The sequence below is a fragment of the Lepisosteus platostomus genome, chromosome 5 (genome assembly GCF_059453375.1).
Source record: "Lepisosteus platostomus isolate fLepPlt1 chromosome 5, fLepPlt1.hap1, whole genome shotgun sequence".
In the NCBI taxonomy this organism is placed as follows: Eukaryota; Metazoa; Chordata; class Actinopteri; order Semionotiformes; family Lepisosteidae; genus Lepisosteus; species Lepisosteus platostomus.
The window spans coordinates 53,480,495-53,500,171 of NC_142615.1; the positions used below are offsets into that span (position 1 = coordinate 53,480,495).

At 41.0% G+C, this 19,677-nt stretch overlaps 2 non-coding genes across 2 annotated transcripts; both read left to right on the top strand.

Moving 5' to 3' along the window:
* Positions 1-77, top strand: trnaa-cgc (transfer RNA alanine (anticodon CGC)). Its single transcript is given in 2 exon segments — positions 1-36; positions 42-77. It is a non-coding gene; the product is annotated as a tRNA-Ala (tRNA).
* A 1,224-nt stretch (positions 78-1,301) lies between these two features.
* Positions 1,302-1,374, top strand: trnak-uuu (transfer RNA lysine (anticodon UUU)). Its single transcript has one exon. It is a non-coding gene; the product is annotated as a tRNA-Lys (tRNA).
* The last annotated feature ends 18,303 nt before the right edge of the window (positions 1,375-19,677 follow it).

Genomic DNA, 19,677 nt, shown 5'->3' on the forward strand with positions numbered 1-19,677 from the left:
GGGGATGTAGCTCAGTGGTAGAGCGCATGCTTCGCATGTACTGTATGAGGTCCCTGGTTCAATCCCTGGCATCTCCAGGTGCTTTGTATTACATTACTTACATCGCAATCTTCTGTTGAGTGAGAACTCTTTGCTTGTGTTGCGAGTGTGCAGGCACACTCGACTTGCTGCAGAGTTGCGCTGCTGTTTTAAATGTACCTCATTTAGTTCTGTTAAACCTTAAATTATTTGAACTAATAATTTAGTTCAAATTCAGGAAATCCAGAGATTGCTTCACACTTGTCGTGGCTGTTGCAGAAAACACCTGTTGAATCTCGCCCGGGATTTCCTGAGAGATTATTCAGCGAGCGAATCCTCCTTCTGAACTCCGCACTAAACTGAAAGCTTCACGAGCTCCTCACTGCGTGTCCTGTACTGCTCTCGTGTAGATGTGAAGCACAGCCATAAACACACTTTGAACTTTTTCCGTTTGTTAAGGAAAATGCAAAAGAGCATGACAAGTATTGATCGTATGAAATATCCATGGCACAACTCGAGAAAGTACTGAAGGACTACACATCGACTTTTGATGACTACAAGAGATTCAAGAAACACAATCGTCCGCACCTGGGTTTGGATCCTGAACGCCAGAGTTAAAAGAACATGAGCCACGTTTATGACCTATAAACTCTCTTAATTGTCTTATAGTTTATGAAATAAAACAATTTCTTAATAATCACGTACTGTTGATAGACGATTTATTGATTTTTTACAAAATCACAATTACAAACTTTTTCGGTTAAACTGTTATTCACATACTCTAACATAAATAAACGTTAGTGTCTTCCGGTGTGTGAGCCAATTTCTCCCAAAAATATTCGTTAGTCTGTCGGGAGGCTGTGCAGGGTATTAAGAAATAGAATTTCTAAAAGACAGGCTCCCTAAGCTTAACATCAAGGCAGAAAAAATGCTGTTTTCTCTACGGAAATGCTCTTTAAATTTCAGCACTGTTGCAACTCCCTTTATAAAGGGTGTGCACACGTATACAACCAAGGCATTGAAAGTTTTTTTTTAATTATTGTACCAAAAAATGTTCCATTTGTTTTCTTTTTAATGTTGTTGATTAAAAGATTTTATTAAATGTGAAAAAAATCTGAATGTGAAAAAAGGTCAAAATGCTATTGAAAAAAATCAGTAATGTGAGGAAAGATGGACTGTGGGAGCCCCTTAACTACCCATGTCATGCTGTATTTCTCACTCATTCTACTGGGAATGGTACACGTGACTTGCGAGGATGCCGACAGTGTTGACTTTCTTTCAGAGCCCGGATAGCTCAGTCGGTAGAGCATCAGACTTTTAATCTGAGGGCCCAGGGTTCAAGTCCCTGTTCGGGCGGATGTGCTATTCTTAAGTCTATTGTGAATGTCATTCTAAATAGTCTTTTATCTTTCACTCTTCTAGCTGTACTGTGGTTATTTTAAATGTCCATTACCTGTATTTACAGTAGTGTATTTAGTGTTTCATTTCACAAACCGAAAATGTTCAAGTAGATCTTGTCACTCTACTCCACGTCATTATCTAAATTAAATCACAGTAGAGTACAGGACACGCAGTGAGAGGCTCACACAGTGAGTACTCTTGAATACGACAAGAGGAAAGGCACACTGCACATCTGCAGAACATCACGTCCGAGTTTACAGTGACAGCAGAGGTTGGAAGCGAAGTAGTTTTTTATTACTCGCTCGCTGAACGATCTCTCAAGAAACCTCGGTTGAGATTTAACGGGTGTCTAATAATCACGTTCAAAAAGGTGACGATGTTTTTTTTTTTAACTAGGTAGCCTTAATGGCATCGTGGTGTGAGTAGATCTTAAAGCAGCTGCAGACAGAGTACCCGTAATGGCAACACGTTTCTGCTTTGAGTTCGGCTTTTCTTATTTCTTCTGCAGAACCAGTGGTATCGGAATATACTGATCCGCATAAGAAGCGCTTTCGGGTTCTGATCATTTTTATTGAGCGCTGCTCTAAACTTTACATTTGCTCGGGCTAGTTTTCCCCATGAAAAAAAGACATATCCCTAATTACATGATTTCACTTTTTTTCTTATCAACGAGTAGAAAGAAATAAAATATATACTTCATTATAAGTACCACAGGCAAGATGCCGTTGCGTTCAGGTCGCAGTTACCCCTGGAGACGTTTGTTAAAATCTCACTTCTAATAAAGAGGTCTTTCTCGTTAGAGTAGAAACGATAGAAGCCTTAAGCGGGGGAAAAAATCACAACATCTCGCATTTCACGTGTTTAATGTTAACTGTCTCAGTGGTTGCTTTGGTGATTGATGGCTCTTCTCCCTCGCAGGGTGACGGCAAACGTCTTCAGGGAGGGAGTCTCCCACGCACGGCTTGTCTTTATCAAGAGCTGAGACAACAGAAACAGACTTCCAACTGACATTAATTACTTCTTGAGCGTTTATGACCGTCTTTAAAAGTTGAGAGCAGGTGAAAAAGTCTTTGGAAATGAGGAAATGACTGCCGACAGTAAACAGAGCTGACGCTCAGCTGCAGACAAGCGCTCCTCGTTAGTACAGTATAGTGCTGAGTACCCCCGCTTGTTGCGCGGGAGACTGGGGTACGTTTCTGTGACAGGGCGCTGGTTTAATTTTTTAACAACCTGACTTCACTTAAAAAGTGTGTACTGTGTACTACGTTTCGGACTAGTTAGTGCGGTAGAACATGGAGATCATCTCCAGCTTTGAGCTCAACTGCAACAAGAAGTCATGCTAAATGTAGTTTAGTGAGTAGACATCGCGAGACAACAGAACGAGAGTAGAAAGCAGGAATATAAGGTGTAAGGGCATGATCTGTGTAGTTAACAAAATAGTTAAAATAATATTAAAACGTCTCTTTATTAAGATACACAACATTTATGGCGACGAGAGATGAGTGCTTGACGGACTCAAAGCGAGCAGAACACTGCAGATTTTAGTTCTCTTGCTGGTAGAAACGAACTTTTGAATTTTCTGACTGTTCGTTTAGCTTGCCCATTGGAAGATATGGCAGCCGCGCCGAGAAGCTTTGCTTATGCCTGGCTTTTTTCACTGCTTCTACTGAACCTCGTAGCTCCGGATTTGTATACGGAATACAAGATATGGATGGAGTCGTACAGTTTTTTTTAAATAGCCGGTGGATCTACAGAAGCTCAGGATGCCGTGAGACGTGCTACATTACTGCACTGTATCGGGGCTCCCGTGCAGCGGATTTTCGCCAATCTCCCTGGAGAAAAAGGTACATATGAACAGACTGTAGCTGCCTTAGACGCTTACTTTACACCGCGGAGAAATGTGGTTTTGGAACGGCATAAATTTAGGCAGAGAACTTAGTCTCAGGACGAATCTGTTGATGCTTTTGTGACTGCACTAAGAGAATTGGCTAAATCTTGTGACTTTGGAGTATTGGAAACTGACATGTTAAGAGATCAACTTGTGGAAAAATGTGCACATAAGAGACTATAAATTGCTGCAGGAGGAAGGGCTGACTTTAAAAAGAGCTCTTACAGTCGCTAGAATTCATGAAGCAGCTCAAGCAGAATCAAGAATGCTTTCTGACCACAGTGACAAAGTGACACTGAACGGGGCGCTCGCTCAAACTTTACAAACAAAAGCCGAGCAGCAGGACACAGTCATGCTAGAGAAATAGAAGAACAGGGGAAGGCTGACATTACATGTTACAGGTGCGGACTAACAACGCACAAAGCAGATGAATGCGGAGCGTGAACAGCAAAATGTCTACACTGCAAGAAAACAGGACATTGTGCACGTCTGCAGAACATCACATTCGAGTTTAAGGACAAGTATACCTTTTATTGTTGTTGCTGCATCCAGGCGATGTAAACCAGATTCAGAAAAAAATAATTTGAACAACCTTATTCCCATGCTTACTCAAAGGCGCGTTGGCCAAGTGGTAAGGCGTTGGACTCGTAAACTGAAGAGCGTGGGTTCAAGCCCCACCTGTGCCTGTTTCATTTGTCACCGCTTTCCTTTAGTTTCAAAGTCTTAAAAAAACTTGCAATGTAGGGATCTCAATAGTAAGAGAGCATAACTGTCGCCAGTGATTAGTATTCGTGCATATCCTGCCTTGTTTTTTAGTCGACAAAGCTTATCTCTCTTCACACCCATCTTCTGAATGATCGCCTCAGCATTGGGAAGGAACGTGCGCTTGGTACAGCCCCAGACTCCATGGTCTGATCACAAACAGATCTGGTGAGCTGTCAGTCCAGGTTGGAAGTAACGTTCGAAAGCACTAAAAATCTGACTTAGGAACGAGAAGACCATGTTTTTTTATACGAGTAAACGATAAAATAATATACTGCCTGCAAGACTATGTCAAGTTCAAGTTCAAATTCAAGTTAAAAGTTCAAGTTTATTGTCATTATACTCATACGCAGGTATATGGAATAACGAAATGGTATTTAGCTAGCTCTCGGACATAAGTAGTACAAAGAAAAAAACACAACAACAATACAATTGTATAACAAAAGAAAGAGACAACAGCCGATGTGCAAAAAACAACAACAGGCAGTGTGCAAAACAACAAAAAGGTAACAGGTTATGTGCAAAAACATGCATCAAAAGAATGAAATAAAGGGATAGAAATGATGGGGAGTGAGCTTTTGACATGTATGGTAGAGATAGATTTTCAATGTGTGTTTGGGTTTTTGGTAAGAAAGAAGGCACTGTGAGGTTCAGATCATAGGTGAGAGGTGAGGAGAGAGTGAGAGAGGCTGGGAGTTTAATAGTTTGATAGTGCGGGGGTAAAAACTGTTTCTGAGTCTGGTAGTCCGGACCCGAATGCTCCGGTACCGTTTTCCATGTCATGCTAAACGCCACAAATTGTGTTTGTCCAGTCATATCAATCGTTCTAAAGTTACGGAAAATCGGATGCGACTGGTACAATCAGCACACATTTTTCAGGATAGCCAAGCGGTTTAAAACAGCAAATTCACAGCTTCATGTCTTTTAAGCTTTGTGTTTCGCTCTCCAAATAGAGGCACGGGTTCAAATCCCACTCCCGACAGTCAGGCGTTTTACCCTGACTTTTTTATCTGTCTTTACACTGTTTCAGTGTTGTTGTGCTCGCTCACAATCACAGTACGAGGAAAATGGAGAAACTGCTTAGCAAAAACATAACAGACAGAAAAAAGCTTCGTAAACACGTGAATATGATTAGCAGCAGTAAGGTATGCATTCAAATGTTTAAGGCTGATTTAAAAAAGCAACAGAAGAAAGGTGCAGCACAATGCAACACAATTTGTGAGAATTCGCGGGTTTTTATGCTGCTTGGACTTCTTTCAAGCCTATGAGGTGACCCCCGTTTTATTTTCATTTTCAAACTTCAGAACCGAAAAACAAAAAGGTTTCATGTGTGACAGCATTCCGTTGCAAATACCGTTTCCACGATGTATTCAGCGACGGGAATGAAATATTTTAGTGATGGCTCTGCTTTAAAAAAAACACTATTGTTCCAACCCCCAAAAAGACAAAAGTGGCATGCCTGAATAATTACCGCCCAGTAGCATTAACATCTGTGGTGATAAAATGCCTGGAGAAGCTGGTGTTGTCACACATCAACTCCTCCATCACAGAGTCCCTGGACCCCCTGCAGTTCGCCTACCAGAACAACAGATCAGTGGATGATGCTGTCTCCCTGGCTCTGCATACAGCCTTGGAACACATGGACACTAAGAACTCGTATGTGAGAATGCTGTTTTTGGACTACAGTGCAGCATTCAATTCCATCATACCCAGTCAACTGGTGACAAAGCTCAGGGGATTAGGTCTGTGCAACTCTGTCTGCAACTGGCTGCTGGACTTTCTTATCGAGAGACCACAGGTGGTGCGGATAGGCAATAAAACATCAACACCACTCACCCTGAGCACTGGAACCCCACAAGGCTGCTGTCTGAGTCCAAGGTTGTACTCCCTATTTACTCACGACTGCACAGCAAGACACAGCAACAACCACATCATCAAGTTTGCCGATGACACCACTATAATAGGACTGATCAGTGATGATGACGAGTCCACTTACAGGGATGAAGTTGTACAGCTGCTTCGGTGGTGTCATAGCAATAACCTGGACTTGAACATAAAGAAAACGAAAGAGCTAATAGTGGACTTTCGGAGACACAGGCCACACACTCACAGCCCACTCAGTATTGATGGAACGGAAGTGGAAACAGTCACCAGCTTTAGGTTTTTGGGAATTCACATCTCTAAAGATCTAACCTGGACTGTGAACACTGACTCTATCATGAAGAAGGCTCAGCAGCTCCTTTATTTCTTGAGGTGCCTCAAGCGATGGGGTATGCCAATACATGTGTTGGTGAACTTCTACCGCTGCGCTATCGAGAGCGTCCTCACCAACGGGATCACCGTGTGGTATGGCAACACCTCTTCGCGAGAAAGAAAGGCACTGCAGAGAATGGTCAATATGGCCCAGAAGATCATCGGCTGCGGTCTCACCAAGATTAAACAGCTCTATGAGGACCGCTGCCGTGGTAGAATTCTGGCCATCACAGAGGACAGTCACCACCCCGGGCATGAGCTCTTCACCCCACTGCCCTCAGGCAAGAGATATAAGAGCATACGGACACTTACCACTAGATTCTTCAATAGCTTTTATCCACAAGCAGTGAGACTGGCGAACACATTTAGCCATCCCCCTCGGACCACACCTACACCATCACCATCTACCTCATTTTAATTTATTTATTGTACGTCTCCAGTCATTGTTTACACGTCTGTATTGTTTATATTCAAACTGTCTGCATGTTTACTTGCACATTGTCTATTGTTTGTTTGTACATTGTCTTGATGCACTGTTTGCACTTTGTTTTGTTTTTTTTACACTTGTTTTACAATCGAGAGACTTTCTGTAAGTAAGAATTCCATTGTACCAGCACCGGTTACATATGGCAATAAAGTTCAAGTCAAGTCAAATGCGAGGAATTTCAGAAAAATCTGGAAAAGCAACGCTTGCAGTAAATTACAAATTTAAAGCGTGTAGTCAGCATGAACAGAACAATGCAATGCTCTGGAAAATATGATCTGAAGCTGCAATTACTCTTTTATCTCGGGCAGTTCATTCCGATACGATGTTTCCGCAGAATAAATGAAATGCCGAACTCCAAACATGTTCTTGCCATTATTATTACTCCTGCTACTGTAGTTTTAAGCTTTAATCAGTGGGTATGTAATGTTGTAAAGGGGCTGGACTACTTTGTTCCGTCAAAATTCCATTATGTGAATTTATGCTTTTTTAATATAAGCATTAACAATACAATGCATGCTCAAAAAACGTTACTTATTAGCTTAAGAAGCGGCAGTGTTTTGACAAAGTGCGGTATTCAAATAGTAAATGCTGAAGTGTTTAATACTTGATTGAGAGCAGATCTCCCTCGATTTAGACAAACTTTTGTTCGGCCGATGATTTCAGATCAATATCTGAATCAAGTGGAAAGAAAGCTGAATTACGCTGGGTACTGGGTATCACTGTTACACCATCAGGTCATGCTAGGAGGATTTGGGGGATCAAACTGACACAGAGGGACCCAATGTGGGGACTGAACCCACAGTTCTGAGATTAAGAGATTAATGCTCTATCAACTGCACCTATAACTCTTGTGCTACAGCAGTAATGTTTCTGGGTGTGGATGAACATGACATAATAGGCTGACAGCAGGAACACGTGGCCCACAGGCAGTGACAGTATCGCTATCACATTTGGCTGCAGTATATTGTGTTGAGAGCAGCAATAACTTTCCTGCAGAGACGGGAATGCCTTTCATACAGCTCTTTCAATCGGACAGAGTAACAGGAACCGACCTAAAGTTTCGGCTGTGGATCCATCTCCGCATGGGGGAAAGAGACAGTAAAATAGCAATGAAGAAACAGAAAGAATTGTGCTCGCTGCAAAGTAGGAAAGAGGTGGTCAGATACATAAAACAGCTTGGTGATAATTTGCAGCGACAGTTTTATGTTATTTAGTACACGGATTTCTCTTCATGTTCCTTAAGATGTGTAATTTGTATGTTGGTTGTATGAGAACAGTTTCTTCTCAAGTCCCGTCAATTGACAGTGGAGAGCTAGCTGGTGCACATCTTCAAGAAGACTCTCTTTAAGGCAATTACAAGTTTCTCAAACAAATCTGTGTCATATTTTTAAAATAATTTAGCTAATGAGCAACGAGAGTATAAATTAATTCTCCCAATCTCCATACAAAGATAAAACTCCATGTGTGAGTCTAAGTTTCTTTGAGGCTACTGATGTACGTCATTATTGGACATTCCCAGTGATATTGACTAAGGAGCTCAATTTTTACGTTCTAGTTCAACATGTGCAAAACATTCGTATCCCCTGCAAATATCGGCAAGGTCAGTGATATTCTCAACAATGCGTGACATTGCAATTTGTGCCATACTTTTTCCCGATGTATTCTGACATGCCAAGATCAGAGGGTCATATTTAAAAAACTGGTGCATTAAAATTGTTTGTACTTCAGGATTTTGATAGTCTGTTACATTGTCTTTCACACATCAGTGTCAGAACTGTGAGACATTTTCATAATTGGGGGGGAGGCCGTAGAAATAAGCCGAAAGTGCAATGACTTTTTCCCAGTGTAAGTCCGTGTTATGGTGAGTTTTTAAAATTGGTTTGCGATTTTCTGAAATATATTCCATACAAAAATATAGTTTGGACAGTCGCTATTTGGATATTCCCTTTCAGTGAAGATGTCTACAGTTTTCCAGCCGGATTAGTACTGATCGAAGAGAGCCATCTACAGGCGAAAGGCGACATAACATCACAGCAGCAGCATTTAAGGTGGAACGAAAAACACGCATAAGAAGCTGGCGAATAAGAAGCCAACTTCAGCCTCGTAGCAGACCCTGGGAGGCACGCTCAAAATAATCATCTTTCCCAGTACTTCAGAGTCTTATTTAGATCGCTTCACTGCAATTTTATTTGATTGATTGGAGATGTGAAGCCATCAAGCCTGAACTGCGCTTCACATTGAAATTGAAGCCATTTCTCATGTTCTCTCAGTGTCGAGGAAGCAATTGAGTGTAAAGGAGGCGACTTGAAAATGAAACGTGTAATCACCTTACAGAGGGTCTTCACGACGGGGTGCGTCAGCTAGTTCTCCATTATTGTCAATTTACTGGACTTCTGAAGAAACCTATCTACAACGAAAATACAAACTGCACAGTTCAAGGCACATGAAGAGAAATCAGTGTGCCGATTGACTCAAAAATGTCGCTACAAACAATCTACCAGGCTGATTTACTTGTCCGACCACCTCCCTCCGTCCCCCTTTGCTGTTAGCACAATTCTTTCAGTTTCTTTTCTTGTATTCTCCTTGCTATTTCAGTGTTCCCCATGTATAGATGGATCCACAACCGAAACCGTTTTCACCCTGTGTTTCTGCAGCGTCAGTCTGTATGAAGAACACAAGTTGCACAGCTCCAGTGGCGCAATCGGTCAGTGCGTGGTACTTATACAGCAGTGCACAGCAGGTTGTGAGTTCGAGCCTCACCTGGAGCAGCGTCTTTAGCTACTGAAAGCAACTGTCAAGTTTAGATATTATTAGGTATCTGATGGAGATAAATTAACATCAAACGAAGAAGTAAAGGTTTACTTCGAGTCACAATCAAATAAGGCTCCACAGCTGAAACATTGTGTTTCCTTCTCTTTTCAGCATGGAATAAACCTTGACTTTTTCCTTTGAAGCCCATGCATTCTGACACAGCTCCCTACTTAAAATACCATCAGCTGTGTACCTCCAGCTGACCTGTACACAAATATATGAGAGAGGTCTACTGAGACGAGAGGAGCACTGAAGACTTGAAAAAGCTCTCGAATTAGACTCTGTGTTTTTGTTGTTCCCCAGATTTGTTTTTAATGTTCTTTTTCTTTTGAAGTTGTTGCATTTGTTTTTGTTTTTTTTTGTAGTTGTTAGACTACTACAGGGATTTACCTAGGTTCCTGGAAGACTTCTTGTTTTGTGTTTGTTGTGTTTTCGGGTTAAAATTGTTTTTTTCTATTTATAGGACCCCACGCATTACTATGGGAGTAGATAACTTTAGTTCTTACATTGTACCTGAAATTACCACATAAACTACTACTCTGTTTCCCTTTTTTTAAAAGGCACAAGTGAAGTTTGTTTTTCCTTGCTGCTGATTGGTAGCTACAATGGGTCAATTGCAATAAACCCTTATACAATAAACTCCACTGAAATTTGTCAGCAGCTCTGTACTAAACCTGTTCTCAATTGCAACAAACCTAAAATAACAGCTGCTGCCCGTTAGATGTTACTGCATTAGGAGTCTAGCTTAAACCACCTCTTCATAGGTTTTAAGCTACTCAGTAGCGGACTAAGCAGAACAATTGATCACATTAGAACTGTCTTGAATGTAATGGAAATAATGTACTCATTAAGTAACAAGCTTATGCACCACTTGCTTGAAAATTATTATTATATTTAACTAAAATTGCTTTCCAGACACCACAAATATTCACAATGAATGTTATCATTACACGTATTTACTAATAAAAGTGTTATTTATTAATAATTATGTATATGTTCCATGTATATTTTTATTAGTAGCTGTATTACAAGTAATGCATATACAGTCTTTATTATAGTTAGTTTTCAGTTATCCTGGGGAGGGAAGAGAATGGAAATTAAGGAAATAAAAATTTAAAGGGCTTTTAAGTCTTCAATGTGTTCTGTCATAGCTGTGTGTTGTCACATCTGGGTGTTAGTTTAGTATATTTGTTGTATTATTTATTGTGATTTAACACTACACTTGTGTTTCTCAGGAGAAAGCAGTAAGATTTTGTTTTATTTGAGGGTACAGAAAATTGTATTGTACGCCCAAATGTAAGGTTACGTTAAGAAAACATTATTGTTACCTTTTGCAACGTTATTTATTTAAGACAGTTCTTCGGAATAGTGTCCCTTACGTATCTGTGACTGTGGTCCAACAATAACGGTGCTGAAATAGCCGGAATGTGTGGGAAGAAGATGGAGATGGAACAGGAGGCTTATTCAGTCGATAGAAAGGTTGTGTAGGACTGAACACACTACGGTTATGGTATTGGGTTTAAGAGCATTACGATCCTACAGTCTCCTGATCCGTAATCAGATGCGTTATCCAATACGCCACTGGCCCTTGTACCGCATTCCTCAAGTGCACCACTATGAGCTTGCACCGCTACAATAATAAATCGCCCCAGTCCAAATGTTCTCAATTAGGTGCACGTTTTCTATGTGTATTTAGTTAATAAGTCTTTCATTTTGTCTGTTTTAAAAATTGCATCTCTTTAAAACAGACAAACGAGTTTATGTGTTGTGCTGAGATTCACACATGAGGGCATTCAAACGAAAGAAATCACAGAAAAGATATCGCGCTTAAAAAGAAATCAGAGTGGAGACGCTGGTGATAGAAAACAGAGCTTCATACGATGCATGAGATGCTTTACCTCTGAACTAAACTTGGCTCTTTACTCGTGTTAGGAAGAGTGTATAGTCAACAGTGTACATTTTAAAAATCTAAGCAAGATAATGAGACACGAAGTGAATTTGGAACACGAGCCTCTCCTTCATTGTTTAATGAGCTTTTGATGAACATCTAAGTGAAAGACAAATTCACTATTTTCACTTTGTGATTAAAAAACACTTTTATCACACGTTAAGCACTCCTGATGGTGTCGAATAGTTCTCTTTTCTACCCTCATCATTTGAGGATCCCCAGCTAAAATATCTTTTTAAACTACAACAAAATTGCAATATTTTGAATACTATTTAAGTTTACATAGTCACATTCCCAGTGATATTGACTTAGGCGCTCAACTATTAACTTCTTGTAGTTTGACTTTAGCCAAAAGTTTGAAATCTCTGCAACTATCAGGATGCTTAAGGACATCCAAAGAAACCCCATCACATTTAGGGGAGACGGTGTTGAGGTCCGATTAATTTGAAATGCGTCTCTGGGGACTTTTGATTTACCAACGTTATGTTTAACTGAAGGATATGCGGACTGACTGTGCCATAAAAACTAACGCACACATCACCTTTTTTCTACATTCACAGGTTTTTGGCTAAAGACAAAAAAATCGTTTTTGTTTCCTTGCCAGCTGGCAGTAATTCCTCTGCACTGACAAAACAGATGAGTATTTTATCTTTCGCAATTTGTATGGATTTTTTTAAAAACAAGTTGTTCCAAAAATTAAATGAACACTTCCATTAAATTTAATGTAGAAGGATGTTGCTTTCCATAATGATAAACTGTGTGGCAAGACAGGCACCACTGAGACTCAACCCCAGGATCTCCTGTTTACTAGGCAGGCACTCTAACCAACTAAGCCACAGCATTCTCACATCCTAGTGTTAATTCTGCATCAGCAGGGTCAGCTTGTTGCACGCCTGTGTCCATTTGGTGGTTTGAGCTGACGTTGCCATGACGTTGCCATTAAATGCGACCGAGAATACTCCAACCGGCGCGCCGCTATGCCTGCCGTCGGAGAACTAAGCCACGGCACTGGCATCAGATATCCCTTTTACAGCCACTTGGACACATCTCAATTGCTCTGAGACACCTGCATTCAGTGTGCGCTGAGCCTGCTCGCTGAGCAAGTGACGAGAAATGGCTTATGTCCAAGGAGTTCAATATGCTTTTTATGTTCAATGGGGTGTCCACTACAGCTAACACTGAAGCGCAGCACAGGCTCTGTGGTTTGACATCTCACAAGGTAAATGTTGAAATTGTAGGTGGAAGAGGAAAATTACCCTTGAGTATGGGGAAAGAGGCAACTCATGTCCGGAGGGGGCTGAAGTGTGTATAGAGGTGGCCTAGTGGTTAAGGCAATCTCCTCTTAATACATGATACTCTGCACAAGTAGGTTTGAACCCCATTCTCCTCGAGGAAGGGCTTTGACACATTTTGACCTTTTTAAACTTGGTATGCTTTCGTTTTGTTTCTTCGCTCCTGTACTACAGCAGTAATATTTCTATAGGTGTATGATCATGGTAGGCTGACAGCAGGAACACGTGGCCCACAAGCAGTGACAATATCAGAGGTGTCTGCAGTGTGTTGGTTTGTAAGCAACGATAAAATAACTTGACATGGAAGCAGGTGTGCCTGCATTAATACAGCTCCATCGAGAGGAAAAAGTAACACAAGAACCGACATAAATTCAACAGCACGTTTCTGCAGCTGAAAACGGAACATACTCCACGTGATGATTGAGCTCACAACTTCGGTATAACTCCACTATAAAAGCACCACAACCTGACCAATTGCGCTACTGGAGCAGCACAGCACAGTAGCACATTTTCCTCAGTGCACTCAAACAGTGCTTCTTCCCTAGCCTACCAGCTTCAAGACTTTTTTAAATTGATCAAAGATTCATTGGAAAAGGTTTGTTGATGGGTCAGGTGGGAATCACACCCAGATTCACTGCTTGCAAGGCAGCTATGTTCATCATTATACCCAGGACTGGCGCCAGGGGAATGATCTGTAGGGGGGGGGGGGAGGTCTGAAATCCTGAGGGGGGTAGTGATATTTCGGTTTAAATGGAACCATTGCAACCATCCAAGTGAATTCTCGCAAGCATGCCACTGATTAGTATTTCATGTTAGAAGATAACGACAAGCAATCTGGTATTTAGTGATGAAGAACAGTTCCACGTTGATCAGAACTCACGTGATTATTTTTGCTTGGAGCATCAACCATATGTGTTCATTTTTGCAACAACATCAACGGTAACGAGGTTCTGAATCATTAAGAAATCATTGTAAAACCAACAGAAAGTAGAAACTTCTATAACTACAGTCCTAGTTATATAACGATTGTAAGTATAAGGATAAACTACTGCAAGGCATTGGTCCACCTGAGCAAATAAGGTCATAATAATGTTGACACCCCAAAACATAGACACTATGTAACGTGCTGTTCCTGGACAGATAGCCCTCCTGCACATTAAACAGTCTGATGTAGTAACTGTGAATTCGGGGTTAGTGTAGTTATCTGACCATTGACAATTTATCCAAAACTGAGGGGGGTGGGACTGTTCAGTTGAGGGGGCGATTTTGGCATGCCAGTAACATTTTGACAAAACGTCCAAGAGTTACGAAAACACTTACTTTGTGTATAAAGTACATTGTGTACACACTGTAAGTTCAGAACGCGAGAAATACTGCTCAATATGGGATCCTGTCCAGGAATATCAGGGCTGTAAGGGGGTCAGATCTATAGATGTAGTAAACACATTAGTGGAGACAGTGTGTCTGCCCTCTGTGTGAGAGCCAGACAGGAAAAATAATCTGTGGTCTGGGAAGAAGAGACCCTCGTTGGAAGAGTGGTGCTTCTCACAGGAGAGAATGAAAAAAAATATTTTTCTCCTTGGGGGAATTAAAAGCACTTATGGGAGTGGTAGTGCATCTGATACCACATCAAAAGGTTGTGTGTTCAAATCATGTTGAGATCGGATGATGTATGTTCAGGTTCAGCTGGTGCCGAACCCAGGAATTAGACCATGCCGTTTGGTTTTATCTGTACACCACATAGATAATCTAAATGAAATAACAGAGCAGTACAGGACACGCATTCAGGAAATTACACAGCAAGTCATTTTGAACATGACAAGAGAAAAGGCACACTGCACATCCGTGAAACATCACGTCTGACTTTAGAGACAGTTACATCACAGAATGGAAGTTTCAGGCCCCTTTTTCATTACAGGTTCAAACTAACCTGAAAGTTACAGAGTTTTAGGTCACTTTTGTATTAAAATGTGTCTGAAGCCTATAAATATAATTTGTCCTTTTTTAAATTGTGGATGAAATCCAATCCCATGTACCAAGACCTTACAGTATATTCATGTTAATTAAAATGACTAATGCTATTGGACATTAGCTGGTGCTTTTTGTAACGATTTGCTATTTCATGCTGGAAAGAAGGAAACCCGACCAACGTTTGCTTTCAGGTGCGGTTCATTCACATAATGGACATCTATTTCTGAGTAGCCTGATTTAAAAACACACGAACCCGGTAGAAGTCGAACCTCCAATCTCATGATGCAAAATCAGACGCGTTATCCATGAAACCACTGGCCAATCATGTAACTGAATTGCACCATGGTGAGTTCAGCACTGCAACTAGTAATTACTAGTAATAGTAATAATCCCATCCTAAATTTCTAAGTGAGAAACGTGTTTTCTACATTTTTATCAGTTTTAAAACATCATCTCTTTAATACAGACAAAGGGTTTGTGTGTCACTTTGAAATTCTGATTGATTTAGAATTCAAAGAAAAAGATGTTTTCTTCAACAACGCAGTGCAATTATGACATCTTTCACTCTACTTCTCTCTTGTAGTAAAGCAGACCTTGCAGTGTGAGCATTTACTCTAGTAAATTAGGTCATGTATCATGTTAAATCACTTCTTCAAAACAAAACATTCCTGGTGCACGTTTTCTCCATGAAAAAAATACATTTTTCCCTTACATGATTTCTCTTTTTTTTTCCATCAGCGTACAGAAAGAAGAAAAAAGGGAAAAGCAGTGTCGCAAAAAAACTCCATCGCCCTTGGGAGATGTCAAGCTCATCGGATATGAAAAGTGCCCAATAAAAGCAATTTCTTTTCATTTATCTTAGCGTCAGGGCTGCTATTGTGTGTAGAGGAGGCAACTTGCTCAGCCAGCAGACTCACCGCTTACTGAATACAGGTATGTTTTGAGTGTCATGCTGATCGTCTTATAAATGCAAAAGAAACTTTTAAAGCTGATAAAGTTTTCCATTGTAATTTGCATGTAGCTACAACGTCCCTGGAAGAGAGATTTTATCAGTTGCACGTAATCAGTATTTTTTACTTTTGTTTAGTACTGGAAATATATTTTTTAAAATTTTTCTAAAGAAGATATCAAGAAGTATTGCCAGGACCTACCTTTAGCATTCAATAGCGATATTAATGGATCAGAAATGTAAGGTAAATTGGTGATCTGAGCCAAAATAGTCCTTACACGCCTCCTGGAACAGTGTTCGTATTCATAGCAAGTTATATTCTTTTTCAACCCCAAACGTTGCTATTGCATTAAGCTTTGTGTGACCATTAGAGGTTTCGGTAGCTTCTGGAGAGCGCACTTTTCCAAACTGAAACCTATAAGAACATTATTCAAGACACACCATGTCCCAGAATCATTCATCGAGACTAGGATTAATATCAATGGAAAGTACTTAAAAATAAAAGATTTAACTGAAATATTAAAAGAGTAGGAAAGCATTTAAAGTAGAAAAAAATCAGTTCAGATGATATTTAATTTTTTGAGAAATGGGCACATACATCAGCTCAGTGAGCAGTGCGAGGTGCTCTTCTGGAGATGATGTTAAATTAGTTAAAATCATGTGATAGTTAAAAAAGCTTAATACTTAGTTAAACAGCCAGCACAAATGGTTGCGTTTGTGATTATGTCACTTCTCTACTACAGCAGCATCGGTAAAAGACCCTCTGAAAGCAGTAAGGCTCTGCACAACTGAATTCGTTGCTATTTGGAGAAATCCACAAACTCGTGTTTTTCATGTGCTTTAAAAGACAGCCATACTCACCGACAAAATAAAGACACTGCTGCTGATTTTTTCCGAAGCACAGTTGACCTTTCTGAGCCAATTGATGAAGCTCACCCAATGAATACTATAGCAGAAGGTGGAGGAAAGTGCAACTTTGTAACTATCACAACCACAGGAACAACTGCAAGAAGTAGAATCAATTTCCCATTGAATGGTGGTGTTGTCTGAGGTACGCGATGTGAACGTGTGCAGAGAATCCCACAATCTCTTCAAAACTTGGACAAAGTATTTCTGATGGAGCGCTGTGCGCAAAGATTGAATAAGCTTTGCTCCTGCCGATGATTCTGCGTGAAAAAGCACAGCATTCAAGTTTCACAGACAAATGCACCATGCCTACTGTAGCGGCGAGGCTTATTAATAAGAAAGAATTAAGTGTTCTGAGCCTTCCCAAATGAGGCCCCATTTCTCTGTTCATCTCTGTGGTGCAGCCACAGAAAAACTATTCATGCAGGCTGATTTAAGGTTCCTGATAAGGACAGCTCCCAAAGGGGGATGCACTTAGCTAAGCCTGGCTATCATGATCAATGGTCATCCATTGGTGCCTATCTGTCTAGGGAGTGCCAGTTGGACATCTGGACTGCATTCCTAAGTGTCAGGAGTAAGTGACTCATATCTCACCTTGATCAACCAATCAGGGGCTGGTAGGGCCGAGTAACCCACGTGGGACTCTGATGCCCATGGAACTTTCAGCCAATCAACGAGCTGAAGTTCCTCCAGGTAAAAACAGGCAACACAGAGAGCCTGAGAGATTCAGTAAGATTCAGGGAGATTCAGTAAGATTCTGGAGAGGATTCTGTGGACTGTTCTAAAGGGAATTCAAAGGAGAATTCCAGGGCAGGACGGCCCAGGAGCAGAAGGCTCCCAAGGGCAGGACATTCTCGCAGCGTGCCTCCTGACCATCCTGAGACTCAGCTCGGACAACCACGGAACGGCCAGTGTGTCCGAGTGCCAGAACTTTCCTTTTTTCTAAGAGTCTAGAGTGGAGGTTGCCAGAGAGTAACCAGCAGCAGGCCTCGTGAACAGGTCGGAACTGTGGACAGCCAAATCACTATTCAGAACTAGCTCTTCATCAGGAACGAACCGGTCCTCTTCCTGACTTTCTGGGACCCACAGTCATCTTTTCTCCTGTGCACAAACTTTGCTAGTTAAAGCCAACAGTGAGCATCAGCAGTGCACCGTCACAAGCCGCACAGCACAGCCTGGCACCGAGCCAGAGAGCGCGGATTGGACAGCAACAGCCTGCAACTGTTTGTTTGTGCCCGCAGGAGATCTGAATCCCCAGAAATTGGATGAGTATTCAACTTCACTGCATTACAGCTCGAGAATTCAATTGTTATCCAAACCAGTTGATATCAATTTAATTCCTAAGAGTTATGTACTTGTTTTGAGTATCTAATGTAGAAGTTGTAACCAAGTTCACTTTACGAAACGGTCTTAATGAATGATATACTGAACGTATGTCCTCTTGATATGTGTAACACTTTGTAACTGATTGAATATATATCTTTTGTATTCTGATAACCCTCTCGATAAGATCTGTTAGGTTTACATGCATATTCTATGTATTAATAAATGTATCCTCGTGTATTAGCACCTGTGTGTGTGCGTTGTTTGAGTTATGTCGCATGGTTGGACTCTAAAGCCATCAAAAGAATCAACTTTGTGATTTACTGCTACAATAAATAATTGTCTCAGTAAATGCCCAAACCCTACAGAACTGGTGCCTTCAGAGAGCCACTACAGTTACATATTTGGCGTCCCTGAACGGCCGGTTTTTCTTACACTACAGAACCAATTTTAAAAACAATTGCGGCACACTACGATTCACACTGACTCAAAAGTGATCACGGCAGATGTTGTTCCCTGCATAATGCTGAAGGGACCAAAGAGCATTGCTGTTGGGAACACAAAATGAGGCTTTTTTATGCCTTGATGTTAAGCTGACAAAGACTATCTTGAAACACCTAGTTCAGTCTCTCGACAGACTGCCAAGCAAAGCTTTTACCCATTGACGTCGCAATAGAAGGAAGGTCATAACCCACCAACACTTAGCAGCGGCAAGATTCAAACCTAACCCAGCGAAGAAAATGGAGCACAAACCCAGCACTTAGACCACCCAGCCACACTCCTTACACCTTACTCTCTTGAGAACGTCGGGTGGGTTCAGCTCTTGTTGTGCGACGCGTGGAAATGACTGCATCTTCGTTTTCCGAGATGTTTCCTATCACATCTTTGTCAGCTCTGAATAAAGTGCTTCTTTGGAGCAGGCTTCAGACCTTTTATTTTATTTATAAAGGAGGGCCATTCAGAAACATGTAATTCCTGTTTTAGAAATGCTTTGGGCGGTGTGTTTTATATAATGCACAAACAGTATTCTGATTGTATACTGTAGACCTGTGTAGCAATCATACTGGACGTGACTGGGATTCTGAAATGTTTCTTGAAAAGGTATTCAGGGCTGCTTGAATCTATAATAAAAAAGTGACCCGAAACTTCCAACCTTCCAATCACTGATGTCGCTCTCCCTAAACCTGTACGGGATGTTTTGCTGATGTGCAGTGTGCCTTTACTCCTGTATTAAAAACGACCTCTGTTGTTGGGCGGAGTTGAAGGAGAACTTACTGCACAGAAAAAGTACGTAACGATAAAATATCTCTGAGCGTGAAACACATCAATCGTTCAGCATTTCTAAAATGTTTAATTGAATTGACAAAGAAATCCTCTCCTTAAACTTCGAAAAGGATTATCTGTTGAGCCAGCAGACGTAACACTGCAGTTGCCCGTTTCTCACAGGTGTTTGAAGTTGTGGATAACATTTAGCAGGTTTGGCACCATGGCTTAGCTGGTTAAGACGCCTCACTAAAAACCAGGAGACCCTGGGTGTGAATCCCAGCGGTATCTATTCGTAGACAACAGGCCACTCATTGTCAATATTTATGGAGCTTAATTTAAAGACAACGGGAGAAGCATGAGTTACAGCTTTCTGTAGCTGTTTTATATAGTGATGTATCGGTT